This window comes from Lynx rufus, unplaced genomic scaffold, assembly GCF_022079265.1.
Source record: "Lynx rufus isolate CCGP_SWC_20201006 ecotype Redwood Valley unplaced genomic scaffold, mLynRuf1.p SCAF_3, whole genome shotgun sequence".
Lineage (NCBI taxonomy): Eukaryota > Metazoa > Chordata > Mammalia > Carnivora > Felidae > Lynx > Lynx rufus.
In genome coordinates, this window is record NW_025814845.1 from 94,951,353 (window position 1) to 94,958,216 (window position 6,864).

The window sequence follows — 6,864 nt, forward strand, 5'->3', positions numbered from 1 at the left end:
TATGAAATTTAATATTTTATATTTCATTTATAGACAATACTAGAAAAAGTAGAAAAAAACTAGGAACCATGTTTATTTTCTGGTCAAAGGCTTTATAGAGCTTGCTCTTTCATTCTCTATAATTTTTAAATTTTCTGAATATTTCATATTGGATATATAGTACTTTTGTTATTAGAAAGAAAATCCAATTAATTTTCTACCAAAATCCCAGTAAATGAATTTACAGGTTCAAAATAACAACAGATATGAAAAAAAGAGATATGAGTTAAAATATTCTATAACTGTCACCTTCCATGTCAAAGGATAAAGATTTCTCATGTTACTAATTTTGGTCCCCAAATCTCTATGGATATAAATATGCATTTGAAAAAATTCAAAGTAGCCAATACTAAAAGTAGCATCAGGTGGCTTACTCTCAACCATAATGAAGGAAATGATCCCAACCTAACAGTGGCTGAAAACAACAAGAACAATAGTAATAAAAAGGCGAAAATAGCACTTTCCAGTTCTGCTTTTGTTGTTTTATAATCTCTCCTCAATTCTTTTCTTCCTCTAGTTATGTTGAGATATAATTGACATATAACACTGTATTATCTTTAGGTCTACAACATGACTTGATGTGCGCATATATTGTGAAATGATCACCATAATTAGTTTAGTGACTATCCATCACCTCACATAGTTACATTTTTTTTATTATGATGAGAAGTTTTAAGATCGACTCTCTTACTGACAATTTTCTTAAAATATGCTTTCTTTAGGTGCTTGTTCCATCAGGTATTTTAGAAATTTCCACAAAAGCCACTTTTCCAGTGATGCTTTCCTTGAATCCTTTATTTTCAATCACAATATCCCCCACACCCACCTCATATTTTTACATCCCTCTATTTTCCCTGTAGCACTTGCTACAATTTGACAGATATTTTGCCTATTGTTTGCTTTTTGGCTCAATCACTCTTCCCAATAATTATCTGTAGAATTCAAGTATAGGGACACCCAGGTGGCTCAGTCATTTAAGTATCCAACCCTTGATTTTGGCTCAGGTCATGATATTGTGTAAGATCAACTCTCAGGACAGGCTCTATGCTGACAGTGGGGAGCCTGCTTGGGATTCTCTCTCTTCTCTCTTTCTGCTCCCCCCCCCCAACCCCCAACACAGAGCATGCACTCTGTCTCTCTTTCTCAAAATAAGTAAATTAACTTAAAAAAATAGAATGCAAGTTTAAAGGCAGAATTTTTATTGTCTTTTTGTTCCCACTATATTGTCTATTCATTACGTAGAAATGTATCTTTGGAAATATTTATTATCTGATGAATGAAGATGTACTAAAACATACTAAGTGCTAAGAAAAAGAAAGAAAGAACAAAGAAATTTTTTTAAAAAAAGATGAAAGTATTTGTATTTTAAGGACAAGTGTCAGTATATATCAGACAAAAAATATGAAGCCAGATAATAGAAGTAGAATTAATATTTTTGAATTAATCAAATATGTTAAAGTTTTACTTCAATGAAATAGTTCCAAATATTTCTCTTAAGTTGAGCCATAAAGAAACATTTCAAGTTAAAAAGAAAACTGCAGATAGTATTCTATCATTAAAATGCAGCAATGCACTCTCATAAACCATTATAAACATTGCCAATGTGTTGATTATTTTGTAATAATAATAAATAACTATAATATTAGGTACAAAAGCATGAACTTAAACTTACAAAAATGCCTCATATGAACAAAAGAATTATGTATGCTATTGTGTCTTTTAAAACATCATTTTGAATTAGTAATTGTTTAATGCATTTATTATAAGCTACTCAAAAAATTAATATCAATTTTAACCACTTGTTAGACTTTCTCCAGCAAAAAATATAAATTAGAATATAACCACATTCATGGGGAATTTAAATGTAGAAGTATAGTTTTTTATTCTGGGAGCTGTGGACCTAAATAAAATACCAGAGTTGTTGTCAACATTATATTAAAGTAGAGAGAGAATAGTTCCTGGGGCAAAACCTGTTATCTCTGCTTCATCAAGATTTTATTCAACAGAACCCTATTCTATGGAATGTTATGGTATACACTACAAGAAAAGAAGTGTTATGTAGTCAAAATGCCTTAAGTATTAGTTTATTGAAAAGTAAAAAGCTTTATTTACTATAAAATTTTCCATCCTGTGTAACATGCTAACAAATTCCCAAAAGTTAATTGAGATATAACATGCCATTGATGTTGCATTCCAGAGATGGCATTTTTGTTACAGGATACATTTGAGGAGAAAATCTGAAAAATCGGGGTCTTTTGTAACTGATGGTAGCCCTAATGCTTTCTTGTGGTGTCTTCAAGTTGGAATCCTTTATACTCAAATTCCCACAGCATTTGAAAGGATAATGAGAAAGGATACCCCCCAAATTTGGGTTAATTCTTACTTGAAATCCTCCCTGATATTAGTCACAGTATTATGAACTCATCACTGCCTGAGTTTTTTACATAATATATTCAATTTAAAACATATGAGAAAATATATTATAATTGGTCTGATAGTCTTTGATTCAGAATTGTACACTATGGTATTTGTAGTTCCATTGGGAATAACTAATTTTCATAATTTTCTCAAAAATGACTAGTGTAAATAAGTGAAAGCATTCCTCATAATTCTCAACAAAAGTGTCATTTTAGTTAAAGCCTAATGGGATTTAAAAATTGATTGAACAGAGTTCAGTTTGCTCATTATAATAGTTCAATAAGCTATCACATTTATTGACACGCTCATATTTTCACAATTATTGTAGAAGATTAGTTAATATCTGTTGTATTATAAATAAATGCTTTTGGGAAATTCAGATCTTGAGGAGTTATTCATGTAAAGAATAAAACCAAGATAATTTGTGACACTTAGAAATATTTTTTTGCATTACAAAGTTGTGTTTAATTAACATAATGACAATTATTAGTATTAACGCAAACGTTTACACATGAGGTTTTATCTCACCTGTATTCCATATATTTACACGGTTGTGTTAGTCTAATCAATTTAATAAATATTCAAATACTGACAGTGTGGGATTTGAGACAGGCAGACAGTTCCTTCTTACCTTAACTAACAATGTGATGGGGGAGTAGGTGCGGACACATTAATCTCTATAAATAAAATATTAAAAATAACAAAATATTAGTAACATATAAATGAAAAACTACGAAATAAGGTAGGATTTGGTAATGGAAAAAAGTGATTCAAATCTCAGTACTGTCCTTTACTAACTACAGAACATTAATGTAGAACGTTAATGTTACCATAATTTAGCTTTATAATCACGGAAAATTATTAGATGATGTCTGGTACATAGAAAGCTCTTAAAAATATTAGCCATTTTTGATACTATTATTGCAAATCAAATAATATGATTTCAATATCCATTCTGGATATCCAACAAGGCATTGGTAGCAAATAATGCAGAATAAGAATTTGTGAAGGAACAGCAATTATCAGAGTAAGAGAAATGTATTTAATTGCAGAGGGAATGAGGGGTAATTTTGAGGCTTTTGTTTGCTTTTGTTATAATTTCAATTCAAAAGAAATGTCTTTTAATAATTTATTTTTTTAATGTTTATTTATTTTGAGAGGCAGGGGAGGAGAGAGAATCCCAAACAGGCTGTGCGCTGCCAGTACAGAGCCCTCTGCAGGGCTTGCGCTCACAAACTGTGAGATCATGACCTGAGCAAAAATTAAGAGTTGGATGCTTAACCAAGTGAGCCATCCAGGTGCCCCTATGTTTTAAGAATTTAAATTTGATGCTCATTTTAGAGTAGATTAAGGAGAAAGACAGAAAATATGAAGTGACCACACACTGCAAATTCTACATTACTGTAGGTGAAAAGCTATATGTCTGGTAATAATGCAAAGAGTGGATGGATGCATAGGAAACTACTGTGTAGAGGAGAAACACACACACACACACACACACACACACACACACACACACACACACACAATCTAAGTCAACCCTGCATTGATGAAATAGTGAATAATGGGAAAGGAAGCGTCTAAGGAAAACAAGAAGGAATAGATAGTTTGCAAATCATCTATTATTTATTTCTTCTTGAGGGCAATCTCAAAATTAAAGCTATTTTTCTATGTTAATTAACTTTATAGCTTTTCTTACATTTAAGGCAATTAAATGCTTAAGGTAATGGCTCATTACAGTGAGCCATTGTAAATAGAAGTTTTTGTGCCATTATGAAAATAGAAGAATTCTGAGAATGAGATGTGGGCATCTTAATCTTGGTATGCACAGAATCATCTCTTGATAAATGTCAATTAGTTCCATTTAAATTACATGTTCTACTCAAAATGAATATTTTATTCAGATCTGTGTTCTGTACCTTATATTCTTAGAAACACTTACCTAACAACTTTTGGGTAATATGTACGTATCAAAATATGTCAAAAACTAAATAATTTATTCTGTCACCTCAATTGCTGTTTCCCAGTCTGCTTTAGACTTGTAAACTGCACTCAGTTTCTCAGACCAAAATATTAAACTTTTGACTCTTTCTTTCGCATTCAGCATCTAGTCCATACATCCTATTGATTCCACCTCCAAAATACACCCTACATCCATTTATTTCAAATTACCTTCAACTTTAATACCCTACTTCTAAATCTTTAACCTAAATAAGTTCACGAGTATTTTAGTCCTCGTTTTTGTACTCTTGTTTTCTATAGTTTATCTCACAAAGAGGGACAAAAGTTTCTTTTAATATTGAATTCAGAGTATGTCAGTCCCTTGTTGAAACTCTCCAGTGATTTCCCATAACAACTATAATGTGAGAGTATTTGATAAGAAAGACCTTGTTCTACATGCTGTAACTTTATAATTCTAATTTCCACAACTAAGGTTCTTTTGGACATATTATAGAATATGGAAAATGATATGACAACTGCTACACACAGCCCTGAGGATGGGTGTACAATGGCATGATTAAAAGAGATTATCAATATGACTTTTCAGTGAAAAGCATCATAAGAATTTTAAAACTAAAAGCTATATGACATAAAGATAAACATCATGCATAATTAAGCAATCTTATATTAAATGATTCAAAAATGATATGAATGTTCCATAATGCTAGTGTATAAATACATATTCTATAGTAGAAAATTATATGTGTATTTTTGCCTCTTACCAAGCAAATAAAATAACTTAATGTCTAGATGTGTTTAAATTTCCTGGGGGATGGTGTGTAGGTGTGGTGTTTTGTATTTGGAGTAGCATAGTTGAGGAGAGTATCCTGAGGTATGTGGATAAGAGTTTTGTTTAGTTTCACCTCAGAGAAAGTTAATTATTAAGCTTCCAGAGAACTAAGTGTCATGTATATCAAGAACTGTGAATGGTGTGAGTATTTGGAAACTAACAAGTTGGCTTACAACAGTTTCATATATGTTGGCAGAAGACATGAAGCTCCTGGGTCAGAGGTAAAATAATTATTACTCATTGTACAGCAAGCAGCATGATCTTTAAGTTCACATGGATTTCCTCTGCAGTCTAAGTCCCACAAGAAGTAACACTGGATGAACCTACTGAATTCTCTCCACACAGTAAGTTTGTGTTTCAGCTGAGTTTAATTGTATGCACAGAAAACTTCCAATCTTATAAGGTTGCCAGCAAAGCTGTCTGAACTTTGCCCTATAAGGAGACATTATCTTTATTTTCCTGGTCAGGAAAAAATTATTTTCCCTGAAGGTGCATCCTATCTATACATTGCAAGCGTGTTTCCTATAGAAACATCCTTGAAAATAAAGTGCAGGAAAATGCTATCTCAAGATGTACAAAATATTATGGAAAATGGCCAGGCAACAAAGTAAAACATTTTAGTATTTGCTTAAAAGCCATTGTTAAACATCTTGATAGATGTTTATATGAAAGGAAAGAACTAATCCATAGTCTAAGACCTGAGAAAGTGATCTCAATTTGTTGTTGTGACCTTATCCCATTTTATGCTTTTAACTACCATCCCTATGACTCCCAAATGTAAATCTTCCAATTTTAATTTAAATAGAGCTTAGATTTTTATCCTAAAATCTTGCCCATCATGTGTAGATTTTCAGAGTTTCTGTGTATATTGTATAATTTTAGTTGCCTGAATTCTGTTTATTCTTAATAAGTAATCAAAATTTAATATAAATTTTATTATGCAGCTCAAAGAATCCATTCCTATTAACCACTGAGTCTTTGTACCAAATCTCCTTTATAATCTGTTCTGTTAAAAACTTAGGAATTATTTTAGTCAGTTAAATTTATAAAGATGTTAATATTTGATGTTGCAAGATATTATATTTATATATATGCTACATATGCATGATGCATAAACTTAACCTTTCCAATTAAAAAAAGAAACTTAAATTCATCTTCTTAGAGAAGAAAATTACTATATAACATAACACTCTCATTGAAGCTAATCTACCTATTTCATAAGGATTTGCATCATACAGATATAAGCAATGCTCACTGAGAGTAGCTGACTGAATAGAGAGCTAATTCTGCACATGGAAGCAGCTTGTAGCTATTTTCAATTCATAAGAGTTTTATATTATGCAACAGTTTAAGAAAAATACTTTAATAGTTATCTCTTTTGGGGGCACCCGGGTGGCTCAGTCGGTTGAGTGTCTGACTTCAGCTCAGGTCATGATCTCACGGTTTGTGAGTTCAAGCCCCATATTGGCCTCTGTGATGACAGCTTGAAGCCTGGAGTCTGCTTGAGATTCTGTGTCTCCCTCTCTCTCTGCTCTCCCCCTGCTCGTGTTCTGTCTCTCTGTCTCTCTCAAAAATAAACACTAAAAAATAAATTTTTAAAACATTTATCTCTCTTT